The sequence below is a fragment of the Xiphophorus couchianus genome, chromosome 7 (assembly GCF_001444195.1).
Source record: "Xiphophorus couchianus chromosome 7, X_couchianus-1.0, whole genome shotgun sequence".
Lineage (NCBI taxonomy): Eukaryota > Metazoa > Chordata > Actinopteri > Cyprinodontiformes > Poeciliidae > Xiphophorus > Xiphophorus couchianus.
This window is the reverse complement of record NC_040234.1, coordinates 33,665,158-33,677,936: the sequence shown is the minus strand read 5'-3', so window position 1 is coordinate 33,677,936 and position 12,779 is coordinate 33,665,158. Positions and strand designations below refer to the sequence as shown.

Sequence of the window (12,779 nt, the reverse complement as noted above, 5' to 3'; positions counted from 1 at the left end):
TAATGTTTTGGCTCGGCTGCCTGACCCACACATTGTTGGAAAGCTAATGTTGTTGACAGATGTGGATACTTTAGACTTTAGTCTCAGGTCTTCAGTCTACTACTCTGTATTCAAACTATTTCCTCTTCTGGATTTCTTTAATTGTAAATCGTGTTGGTATTTTTTATTTTTTTCACACTGTTTGATAATCCAGTCCACATGTTTTGTGGATCTGGAGAATATTTGTGAAGCATTTGAATGTAATAGTACTTTATTAATCCTGTGGGGAAAATAGTTGAAGTAACTCATGTAACCAGGAATGGCTTACGCTGTGGTAAGTAGGGATCTACTGTAGCGGTCAGTGTTGGAGTCGTTTCCGTAGATTTGTTGGAAGGAGAATACTCATGGTTGTCTGTGGTGTTTTTGATTTTATGATGAATCTTTGGTTGAACTTTCTTTTAGTCTGTGACTCTGAGGTTGCTAGCCCAAAAGATGACAGCAAATGTTCACCAAAATGGATCATAACTGCTTACAAAATGCTAATAGACATAAAACACTTATATCTGCCTGTTTTAATAGTTCAAACACCATAAACACCTTAATATGATTAGCATGCACCATGGAAACTGTCTTAGCACTAAAACAGAAGCTAATCTCCACTCTTCAGGGTTCAGCCAATCAGTGACTGAGTGCTCCAAAATTGGCTGCTTTTGAAATGCTAGCCAATAGCGGGTCAAGTATCATTACATCTACGTATTTTTTTTATAACGTATAGCATGAACAAACTTTTTCACATGGGATTTTAATTGCGCTTCTTATTTAATGGAAACATCATTCTCAGTTCCTCTTTGCCGTTTCCTCTCGTCTAATAATTTCCTGTCAATTCTTAGTTCTCTCTGCTGACTTTTTGGTTCCTGGTTTATGTGTTTTTGTTCTTCTTTAGCTCCCTGTGTTCCATGTGACTTTTAAGTTTTTGCTTTTCATTAAATCTACAATTTCAACGTCTTAGCCTGCTGAATTTGGGTCCAGCACTCCTCACAACATGTTCCTCTTATTTCAATCCTCCAACCACATACGCTACTTTTGACCCATAAAGTGTATGAAAACATTTTTCCTTCTCAGTGCTTCCATATTGATCTAATTATCTCTGATTTTGTTAATGTGCTTTACCGTAAACTATTTGGTTACAGGCATGCTGCAAGGAAAGTCCCAACTGTTAAAGTTTAATGTTAAAGATGAAGATGCAGACTTCCCTAAGGAGGGTTCAGCATAAACATTTTAGAGATTCCACCCAGTGAATGTACCATAACATCACCAGCGTTCCCTGGAGTCCATGCTAAATAAAACTGGGATCTGTTCTCGTCTAAGCATTACAACAGAGTCATTCGCACAACATTCATTCATATTTAAACAGCTTCGCCTCATTGTTTGCTCTCTTTTGCAGTGCTACATCTACATCTTTAAACAGTTTTTCTTTAAGTTCAGCAACAGCTCAGCAGAAAAGCTGCAGCGGTATAACCATGCTGAATGTAGGAGCTAAATGGAATTTTTTTTTTTAAGTATTCTGAGGAATTATGTAATAAAACTGGTGGAGCAAAACCTCTACATTTCTCTGCAAACTCAAAGTGTCTCATTTGACCCTTGCAATGCATTAAAAAACAGATTACATCTACCCATTTGGAGAAAACACAACACCTCCATCTATATTTTATGACTAAGAAAGATAGCAAAAGAGGCATAGGCTATGCTTTTTAGGGAAGGCTCCAGTGTTTTGCAACTCTTAAGTCCTTCTATAATTGAACAGCTCTCAAATTCACACGATTGCCCACATGATTTCCTGGTACCACAATTACAGATGTCGATCATTTCGGGGAGAGCACACCGTCACCAGCTAACATCTTACAGTGTTTTTCTCTGGCATATTTGGGCATAAAACTGAAGAAAAAAATTGAAAGGTAAAATACAATTTCTGGTGAGGAGTAATTTAAGATGGCCCCCATACTTATTCCCATCTGAAATGGTGAGAAAAAAATCAAAACACGGCCATCAAATGTGTTTTCAAGAGCATAAATAAGCATATAGACCAGGGGTGTCCAAAGTGCGGCCCGGGAGCCATTTGTGGCCCTCGGAAATTGGGTTGCCGGTTCAGGCAAAATCAATATTAGTGAAATTTTCACTGATTCCAGGATGTTTAAAAAGACACGGTCAATTAAAATCTTAAAATGGAAAATCTTAATTCATCCAGGATTCTGCTTTTAATTTAATTTATTAGTAAAAGAGACCCAAAGCATCCAGTGTATTTTACTAAAATGCAGACTTGGGTACGGCCATTTATTAAACTTGGAAAAATAGAACAAGAGTGAGCCAGAGGCTGTTCATGTGGCTAAAAAGATACAAAAAATCTAGAAAAATATGTAAAAATTGGCACATGATTTACTATTTTATCTGGCAAAGCTGCAAGACCTTTTTTTTATTTTAAATCTATAAAGAGCTACAGATATCTGACTGCTTTGTATATTTCATTAAAATATTGTGTGCTTCATGCCAAAAAGTTTTGACAATATTTAGTTCGACTGTTTAAAGCTGCAGTATGTAACTTTTATAAAATCTGTGCAAAGATAAATTTTTTCATGGATTATTATTGAAGAAATTCAACACCTCCTATCAGAAAGTGACTGATCTCAGAGTAATTGTTTAAACTCAACCACCTTAAATCACAATATGAACATTTTCTTTGAAAGAAATTATTATTTAACAAAGTGTTCCAACTATTTATCATGAATTTAAGGGCAATGGGAGCATTAGAAGTGGTGGAGGTTTTGTTTTACAACACAGCAAAGAGCCAGCAGACTCCATTTCACAACTTTTGGTCACACTTTAGGCTAAGTAGGGTGTCGAGTGCTCAGAAGATACTCAGCTCCTCTCTGTGGAGTGAAGTAGAGCTGTGAGGCTCCATGAGCAGCTTGAAGTTGTGCCATTTCATTAACATGAGAATGGGTTGAGAAGGAAAAAGAGAACAACTGTTCACCTTTGAAATGTGGTCAAGCCTCAGGCTGAATTACAAAGCTTTCCCAGCTAAATGCACAGCTAGTCCCTTCATTCCTAGCTTTAGGATACAATTTGGAATAAATTTGGTGATTACATAAAGTGTACAAGGAAACATAAAGCGATATTTTCTGACTATAGAGACGTTTTTCGGTCTGATTTTACATCATTCTATCTTTAAGAGTTGCAAACCTCACTGGTGATAGCAAGTTTAAACACAAAACAAGTTATCTAACAAAAATAATCTACGATGGTCTTGGAAAAAAATTTGAATTAGCCATTTTTTTCCATTTCAAAGTAAAGATAAAACACATCTTGTCTAATTTTTCTTGTTTTCCAACAGTAATTCATCCAGAGAGAGTTGATTCAGGTTTTTTCAGACTTTGTGCTATTTCTATTACTTTATATGGAGTTGATAAACAATCCTATGAACGCTTGGTTAGAAGAGGAAATGGCAGCAGTTTGGGTTTGTGCAATGATAGAGCTTTAAGGAAGTGATAATTGCTATTAGAATGATGATTACATGTAGAGAGGACATCAGAAGTTGTTTGTTGTCTAAAAAGTAGATATTATTGCAAAAACTCAGAATTACCATGGATATTTTGTATCGTTTCTTGTGCAAATATCTTATTACATTAAAAATAAGCCAAAACTAACTTACAAGTAACTTTTCTGCAAGATATAGGAGCTTGTTTTAAGTCAATAAATCCTTAATATTGACAAAAACCTACTACTTTTACTTTAGTTAGATTTGTTCACTTACAACATGGGAAAATGTCTTGCTATACATGAAATAATCTGCTAGTAGATCTTGAACTTTTTCATCAATATTGAGAAATTATTGACATAAAACAAGTTTCTACATATCTTCCTCAAATGTTACTTGTAAGTTAGTTTTGTCTTATTTCACGTGTGCCAAGTTATTGTCACCTTCCTGAAATAGTGGCCTAATGTGAAAAAACATCAGCATCTCTTTCTTTCCCAATGATGTTTTAGGCCATTATTTTAGGACCATGGGCTGATGGAGCTGACCATTACTGATCTGGTGCTGCTTCCTTCATTCACAACACAGAATAAACACGGAGCACTGAGGGACAGCAGGAACTGCAGCTTAATAATTCTGGATGAGTGTTGGCATGCATCTACAGTAGCAAATCTGCAGAGTGAAGAGAGTTTGTGAGTGTGCAAGATGTACTTACACGCCAACATGCATTCAGTCTCAGCCGACCAATCAATAAAAACGCCATGAAAGATTTACGAGTCAAGCATCAGTCAAGGACCTGCATACATGAAAACACCTCTGCAGAAACAGGCCTGGGTTGAAACCCACACTGATTGCTGGCCGAGTCTTTGGACTCACACCAGCAGAGTTCCTGCTTACATACATTTTAAAAGTTGTTTAAACTCAACTTTCTTCATTCTGTTCCAGACCGACCTATTCATGTTACATTATTTCTAGCTAGCAGTCAGCTGGCATTCTTTCATTCCTGTACATCCCAAAATGCAGACAGATTACAAATTACAGAAAGCAGAGGTTAGTGATGTTCGATACCACCAGTGTTCTGTCCGATCCAATACTTAGTCAAACTCAGGCTGGTGTCAGTAATACCGATCCAATACTTATACGACCAAAGCAAATCCAGATAAAGTCTAGTAAATCCAAAGAAAGTGTTGCTGTTTTATTAAACGGGATAAAGTTTACATTTCAAAAGTTTTAATTTAAAATGTGGGTAAGAGCAGCACACTGCTCTTACAAATTATGGTCTACACCAGGCAGAAGGAAAAGTAGTTCTCCACCAACCAACAAATTTAGACAAGCTCTCAATGGTTCAGTTTCTTTCCACTGTATATTAATTTTATATGTTACCTCAAATAGTCGAAGTATCAAAAGTATGAATATTTTGATTTGAGAATTGATTTTAAACCATAAAGATTTAAAATTGGAGGTATTATTATTTCAAGACTGATCCGCATATCACTAGTTTCGTTCCATCTTTGAACGTTTTTAAAACGGTGACGGAAAATCCAATGGGCACACATCATTTTGAAATATTACAATTTACCCACTTGTCCACTTTGTGCAGACATGCAAACATTTTCAACTTCACGCACATTGCATCTTGACATTTGGGAGCTGAAGCCGAAGTGTTATGACAGGATGGTTTGGAGTGCGACCAGTGCAGGAGCGCATTCTGTGGGAAATGTTTCCCGATTTCAAAACTTTGGCTCAAGTGGCGTTTGTAATTCATGTTCAAAGTGCAGCAGCAAATTGCAGATTTATCCTCCAGATCGACATCAAAACCACATTTTATTACACACAACATGTGTGTAATTCAAGTACATGGTCATAATTTAAGTGTGATTGTTTAATTTCATTGTTTATCTGTAGCTACTGAGGCCAAAGTCAGTGGGGGTTTTTGTCACTGCATCCAAAACGTTACATGTATTCATCTGCTTGATGTGTTATTGCACAACGTGGATTCTCTGTTCAGCCTGTTAAATAAGAATTGAACTGAATGTCATGCAATTAAACGTCAATACTATCATTTTAAAGAGTTGGAAAATTTTTGACTGCATCGGTCAAAATGACAATGAACTCTGCAAAAACACAAAATCTTACCAAATATTTTTGTCTGTTTTGTTTGATAACTAAATAGTTTAAGTCAATAATTATTCTATATAGATAAAATATTTGTACTAGAAACCAGTACTCTTAAGATTTTGTGTTTTTGCAGTGAAACAGTCAAACTTAACCTCTGCCAGAGGAATTTTTTCAGCAGAATTTTTTTGTTAGATAAATTTGAGACACTCTGGCTGACATAACGTTACAAGGAGGACTCTGCAGACGATAGCAAGGCAGACAGTGGTAAAGGCAAAGGTCACAGCAGAGTGTATTACATAAGGACGTGATGAGGTCAGGTCACAGTGGGCAGTGGGTGCATCCCCCCCAGCTGTTTCTCTGTGTGATCTTTCTGCTGAACCGTGTGACCCCAGGGTGACATACCAACAGAGTCACATGACTGTCTGAACTGTAGCGTAAAGCATTCATGTTCAGCGTTTGGCCTGCAGCCATCCCACAAATAAAAACTGTCATGGGTTTGGTGTAGTTCCTGCTGATCTGAAGAGAGTTTATTGTGGGGTTTTCTCTAAACGCTCTGAGCAGAGTCTAAAAATAACATCAGGTAACCACAACCTTATCAATTACATTCACAAAACTTTGAAATCTTTCTTATAGTCATAGTTTGACTGAGCCCAGTTTGCCTGAGGGAACCCTATCATGAATTCTGTACTCCAACCAAAATAAACCCACTGTCACTCTAATCTCAGCTTTATCTACAATAATAAAACACATCCTCCAGTTTGTTGTGGTGAAGAACAATGTCTGAATTTACTGGGGTTTGTTCCAGCCTTCGCCTATGGTTATACGATAAGGACCATGACCAAAAGAACAGGGTAAAAGAATCTGAAATGAGCATGGTAATATGTTTCTATCTATCTAAAAATATCAGAAAATAACCATCATCTATCTGGCTAGATAGCTCGTTTTGAACACATATTTCCTTACTTATAGCAAGCAAGATAAAAATAACATCAGGTAACCACCATCTATCCAGCTACCTAACTAGCTACCTAGATAGCTATAAGTAGTAAGGAAATGAGTTCAAAATGAGCTAGCTAGCTAGTAAGCTAGTTACCTATCTAATAGCTAGTTTATTACCTAGCTAGGTAATACCTAGCCAGATAAAAATAACAGGTAACCACCATCTAACTAGCTAGCTAGCTACCTACCTAGATAGCTATCTAGCTAGATAAAAATAACAGCAGGTAACCACCTAGGTAACTATCTTAGAAGGATAGAAAATTGAATTTTAGATTTTGAAGTTGGTAGAGAATCTCTCTAACTGTATTCATGCAGATATCAAGCAGAGACGCAATCTAGTGTAAGATTGAGCAACAGTATTGATGTCTTTATGATTCATGATGAGTTTTGTTTTTACCTGTATCCTAGCATAGCCATTGTAGGAAAGCTATCAAAGCAGAAAGATTGTCTCTGTTCGACTTACCCATCAATCCTGTGTATGCAGGATTTTGGATCAATAGAACATTTAATGGCCGGATTGTAAATCTCTGAGGTCTTTGGAAGCAGAAGTACCAACATCTATTTTAAAGACATCTTAATTCAGAAATTTATTCATTTTTAGATATTTTGCTGATAAATAGAGTTGGGTCTCATGAGCAGCTAGTGTTCACATCAGTTAGACTGAAAAAGGCGTGCCTCCTTATACCGATATCGTACAGTAGACTCGACCAGGTGAGGGTAACATGGGGATGAATTAAATCATGACCTAATTCTCTGCATGTTAGCTCAGATTGTTAGCTCAAAAATAAAACCTATAACACTAAATCACCCCTCTCCCTTTCTTTATACTTCCTCTCAGTTTGTCAATAAGCTTACTTCTTCTCAGTTACATTTACTTGAGTAACTTTTTTAATAAATGTACTGTTAGGAGTATATTTACTCAGGTAATTTCCTGGATGGCTAATTTTTGCTTTTATTTCTGGGTGAATTTCTGTTCTTCATTCAGTGAGATTATTCATAGACGCCTGCAGTTTTGGTTAAAGTTTCTTTTAATACTTTGGCTTATTTATGTCAACTATTTCAATTCCCACATAACTTTATATTTTGGTCTGATTATGTAATTTTTAAATATTAAATGGTTGACGTTTTGATCAGTTACTCGGTACTTGAGAAAGATTTTTTATCAAATATTCTTTTATTTTTAGTTGAGTAATTTCTTATAGCTACTTTTTACTTTTACTTGAGTGTAAATATGTTGAAGCAGTACTACTCTCACTTTAGTACAAGTTTTGGGTACTTTATCCACCTCTGTTCTAAACATATTTGGTATTATTTGCGTCAAAAACCATTTTTAAGCCCAAAATGTTCTATATTCATGTTTGAACCCCAAATATAGCACACCCAGTGTGTGTTTTCACCTCTGCTGATGAGGAGTCCTACTTTTCTTGGGTATGGTAACAACAAAGGACAATGAGGATTGTGTTCTGGACCGTGTTTCACCAACCCGCCTCTGGCAAGGACGAGAAGTAATCAAGTCCACTCACTTTCCCTCCCAACAAGCCATGCGTGTAATTTAAGAGTAACGTGAAATTAGGGCAGTGCACACACAGCAGAAACAGGAACAGTGTTGATGCTAAGGTGATGCATTTTGTTGACTTCTCATGTTAATGGATAACCATAAACTTTCTAAGATCTGAGCGTAGAGGAGGTTTTGGCAACACTCCGCAGGTGTGATACCTGAGCAGGAAAGTCAGGGTGAATTAATGTGGGGGTGTGGGAATCTGTCACTCTGTGAGGGAGACTTAGCTCTTATTACCAAACAATCAGCACCTAACCCTCGTAACCTAAACCTTCCTCCTATTTTCCTTTCACTTAAATCCACACCTCAGATTTATGGACACACTCCCTCAGAGAGACAGCATTAAATGTTCTGGATTGAGGATTCTTTTTGTCAATTTTACCAAAGATTGCACATTCTGGATTGTTTGAACAGTGAAGCACATTATATCTATAATTACAGGCATATCTTAGTCTCCAAAAGAGGCTTAGTTGCAGGTGTTGTTAATTCCAGTGTTTATTTATAATGTCTTTTCGATGGCGTTTTATGTAGAAAGAAAAATAATAAACCATCAACCATCCAAGCACTGAAATATGTAGTTTTCGCAGCCAATTTTAGTGATAACATTTCTGAAGGGAAAACTGTAATATTTCCAGCCAGTAATTAATGTCTCAACCATCTGGACATTATTAATTTGTCTTCTTAATGGAGCCATCATCCAAAACATTCTGTCTTGAGAAATAAGGCTTTCATTCAGGAAACAGCTTGCAGGAGAACGACAGGAAATTACTCTTAAAAGTGGAATTTTTTTTTTGCCCTGATCCTAACATGCTTTTGCGCCATTTGTCCACATCAACAATATCTTTTTAAAATAATTGCACTCATATTTCTAACACTCAAAAGTATCAATTTTGTGTTTTTTCTCGTGCAAAATAAAAAGCTGAGCCCTTATTTCTCCTGGTTAGCAACAATATTTTGGAATGAGGTGGTTTTTCGGCTGTGTCAAAATTTGTGTATTTTGCAAAACTGTAATGAAAACACGAGTCATCAACAATTGGATGTTACTACTGGAAGAAACGGCAAAGAAGACGACAGGAAGTAGTGGGAAGATGATGGTGCAGCATGTTTTTTAATGATTTATCACATGAACAAACTTATCCACATGTGATTTTAATGGCATTTTTTATTTAATGAAAACACTAGGTTTGTGAAATTGTGATTACTGACATTAGTGAATATTGACAAAGTTTTGTTCACATTTGTAATGGAAACGCAGCCACTGTCATCAATCTCAAACCTTTTAGAATCCATCAAATCAACTACATGTGCTAATGAGTCTGCTTATGTTAACGTCGCAGCTCATAATAAATAGAAAAAGCTGATAATGTGCAATCAATGGACTGAAGGAAGCAGAGCAAAGGGAAGAGGCATGATAACGAAGCAAAAAGGTTACAGAGTTCAGAAATCTCAGAGAAGTTGCTGCTAAAGTTTTACTTGTCAGCTAACTTCCCTTAAACATTCAAAACTGTGGAGGAAAATCATCCTTTGATGTATGCAGAAATTAAAACGAGTTTTCTGGCTCCCATCTCCCTCAGCTCTTTTGCAAGAAACCAACATCAGGGACTAGCAGTGACAGCAAAGCTCCCTCTCTTATTCTCTCACTTAGCCAGTCACAAATACTTTACGGTTTGCTCTGAGAGTCATACACTCCCAACTAAAACATGGTGCTCCCACAACTTAGGAGGAAATAAAGAACCCAGATGCTGCTAATTAATGCACTGATTAACTGATTAGTCAGTTGAAAGTTGACAGCTTGTTGGTCTAGATTATACAGGTGTATTAGTACAATGGCAGGGTGGAAAGACACACAAAATGACACTAAAGAAAACAATTGTTGCCTCCAATCAATCTGGGAAAGATTTGGGGACTACTTTTCAAAACTTTGAGATTCATTACTCTGCAGAAAGAGAGAGAGTGTTCACAAGTGGAAAGATTTTAATTATCTGCCCAGAAATATAGGCAATAAGATAAGTCAAAGACAAAAAACGTTATCACTAAATTTTCTACTATTTAGTAAATATAAATAATTCTGGTAAATCTAGCTAACCTAAAACTAGAGAAATTTGGGCTCATTTTAGTTCACAGACAAAAAACATTTAATGTCTTTTAATTGGTGTATGTAAACTTATGGTTTTAACTTAAAGTGCAATGTTCAAAGAAATTGCAAAAAAAATGAAGAACCTAATCAGACTCTACGACTCTGAGTTAAGAGTTTAGTCCATGACAAGATAGTTTGAAAAAAATCTAAACGGATCGGTTTGTTTGGAAGAAAAAATCTCTTGAAGAAAGAACAGAGCAGGATGATGTAGGTGTGCAAAGTTGAATCTAAATTATTCTAAATCCTCCTGGAACTACGTTCTTTAGATAGGTGAGACCAGAGTACAGATTTTTCTCCAAGTTTTAGTTGTTGTAGATTTATTTTCTGTGTTTAGTAAAAGACAACAAGCCATTTTCCCCGTTAATGCTGGACTAGTGTGTTTGTTTTTGGTTGTATTGACCCATAATGCCCACAGTCCACTTCCTGCTTTTGGAGCGGTCTACACTGCTTGGTGTTCACATATGCATTCAAACCACACCAGAGTTCACTTCAACCAAACTGGCACACAGACCTTGTAGGCAAACGTACTGGAGTTGGATTAAACTGGACTGAACATTGCTGGTGTGAATTCACCAAAAGAGTTTAGAAAACACAAGACGGATATTCCTCAACAGAGAAAACATCCCAGCCAAACTAACTAACATCCCACCAACCATCAATCACTGAAGATACTAGGAAACCACTTTCTATTTTACACAAACCTGCACGATATGTGTTGGAAAAAAATCCCACACATCCTCCACAATGGCAGCCTTACCTATGTAAAAGGGATTTAGCTGCTGGCTTAACCCAAGACAACTTGTTGATAAAGCAGTAAGATGATGTATAGCCATGATGATAACATTCTAATACTCCATGAATCCTTAATCAAGGCCTTGACCAGACGATTCCACTGAGCCACGACGGATTAACATTCCAAAGGCTTCACCACGCCTGATCCCATCTCCTCTTTGCCTCTTTATGCCACTTCACCCCTGACGGCCATGATGAGCCTGGGACACGGAGATAAAGGAGGCGAAGGCGGTAAAATTATCGCACCAGTGAGCCGAGCAGAAGCCAGAGAGGAGAACAGAGCTCTTCTGCTGGATGACGTCTGTGTGTTTCACTTTGACTTCACCACTTTAAGAAAACATGCAAGAATTTAAACCAGTTGATTAATTAGCGGTGACAATTATCTCCATTTTCTACTACGTATTTTGAAGCTTTTAATAAAGTTTCATAATACATAAATTTATCAACTTTGCCCTACAAATATAGGTTTCTTTCAACATCACCACAACCTAAGTCGTGTGTTCACTCCAGTCTGTCTTGGGAAGCTTGTGAGAAAGATATCTTGGTTTCTTCAGTCCTGGACCTGTTACCACGGTAACACTGCTGTCCAAACTTCTGGGCCAAATTCACAAAAGTGACAGTATTCAGGGGTGGGTCATACTTAAAGTAAAATATTTTTATTGTGAACATTTTTCTTCTTTGTGCTCAGAAATTAATCAAATATTGAGTATTTTAATGGAACAAAGTAAAAACAAGAGAGTATTTTAGGCAGAGTTGTGTAGCAACTAGTTACATTTACTTTTGTAACTTTATTGAAAAAAATACTGTTAGGAGTATTTTTACTACTTGTACCTTTTATTTTACTTAAGTAATTTTATTATTAAGTCTTGAGTAAAATTTCTAGATTTTCTAACCACTGAATGAAAAACAAAATGTTTTAACCAGACACACACCTGCAGTTTTTAATAAAGTTTCTTAAGTTTTATACTGAAAGAAACTGATTTGGAAACATTTTTCTTTTGCAGGATTTTATTATTGTTCGTTACTTATATGAATTATTGCCATTTTGGTTCTTAAAATACCAAAATTTCCACTTAACTTTGTATTTTGTTCCATCTGATTATATAACTTAATATTAAATAACCAATAAATTGATCACTTACTCAGTACTTGAGTACACTATTTACCACTGATTTAAGGTCCGAAAGGTCAGAAAGGAGTCCTGGTTCCTGTTTATATCTGTGGCCCAATTTAATAGGATATGAAATGCCAAAAAACATAAATGATAAAATAAAAATGCTTTGTGTTGCACCTAATATCAATCTGGGCAAATACAACCAAAACAAAGACGCTAGCCTGGCGCTAGCAGAAGAAATTACTCGTGGGATTTTGCCAAAGTCAAAACAGAAATCCTACAACCGCTAAAATTATGACACTACTCCATTTTTGTTTTCATTTTGCGAAGAAGAAAGTTGCACTTAGTGTCATTTCCTTCAGTGGTTCTTGGTGCAGCGCCATCACAGGCGAGGAGGTGAACAGTTTTTTTTATTAATTTTGAACTGTCTGACAAAGAGAAGACAGTTCAAAGACAGAACAAACTGAAAATGTAAAAAAAAGTTACAAACCTAATGAAACTCATACAAATTTTCCATCAGCAGTCTTCTCCAAAAGATTTTGTCATTGTTTTT

At 36.4% G+C, this 12,779-nt stretch overlaps 1 long non-coding RNA gene across 2 annotated transcripts in view; it reads right to left on the bottom strand.

Annotated features, from left to right (window-relative positions):
- LOC114148477 (uncharacterized) overlaps positions 1-12,779 on the bottom strand; it is a 41,816-nt gene that overhangs the window by 15,884 nt on the left and 13,153 nt on the right. The window lies entirely within an intron of this gene.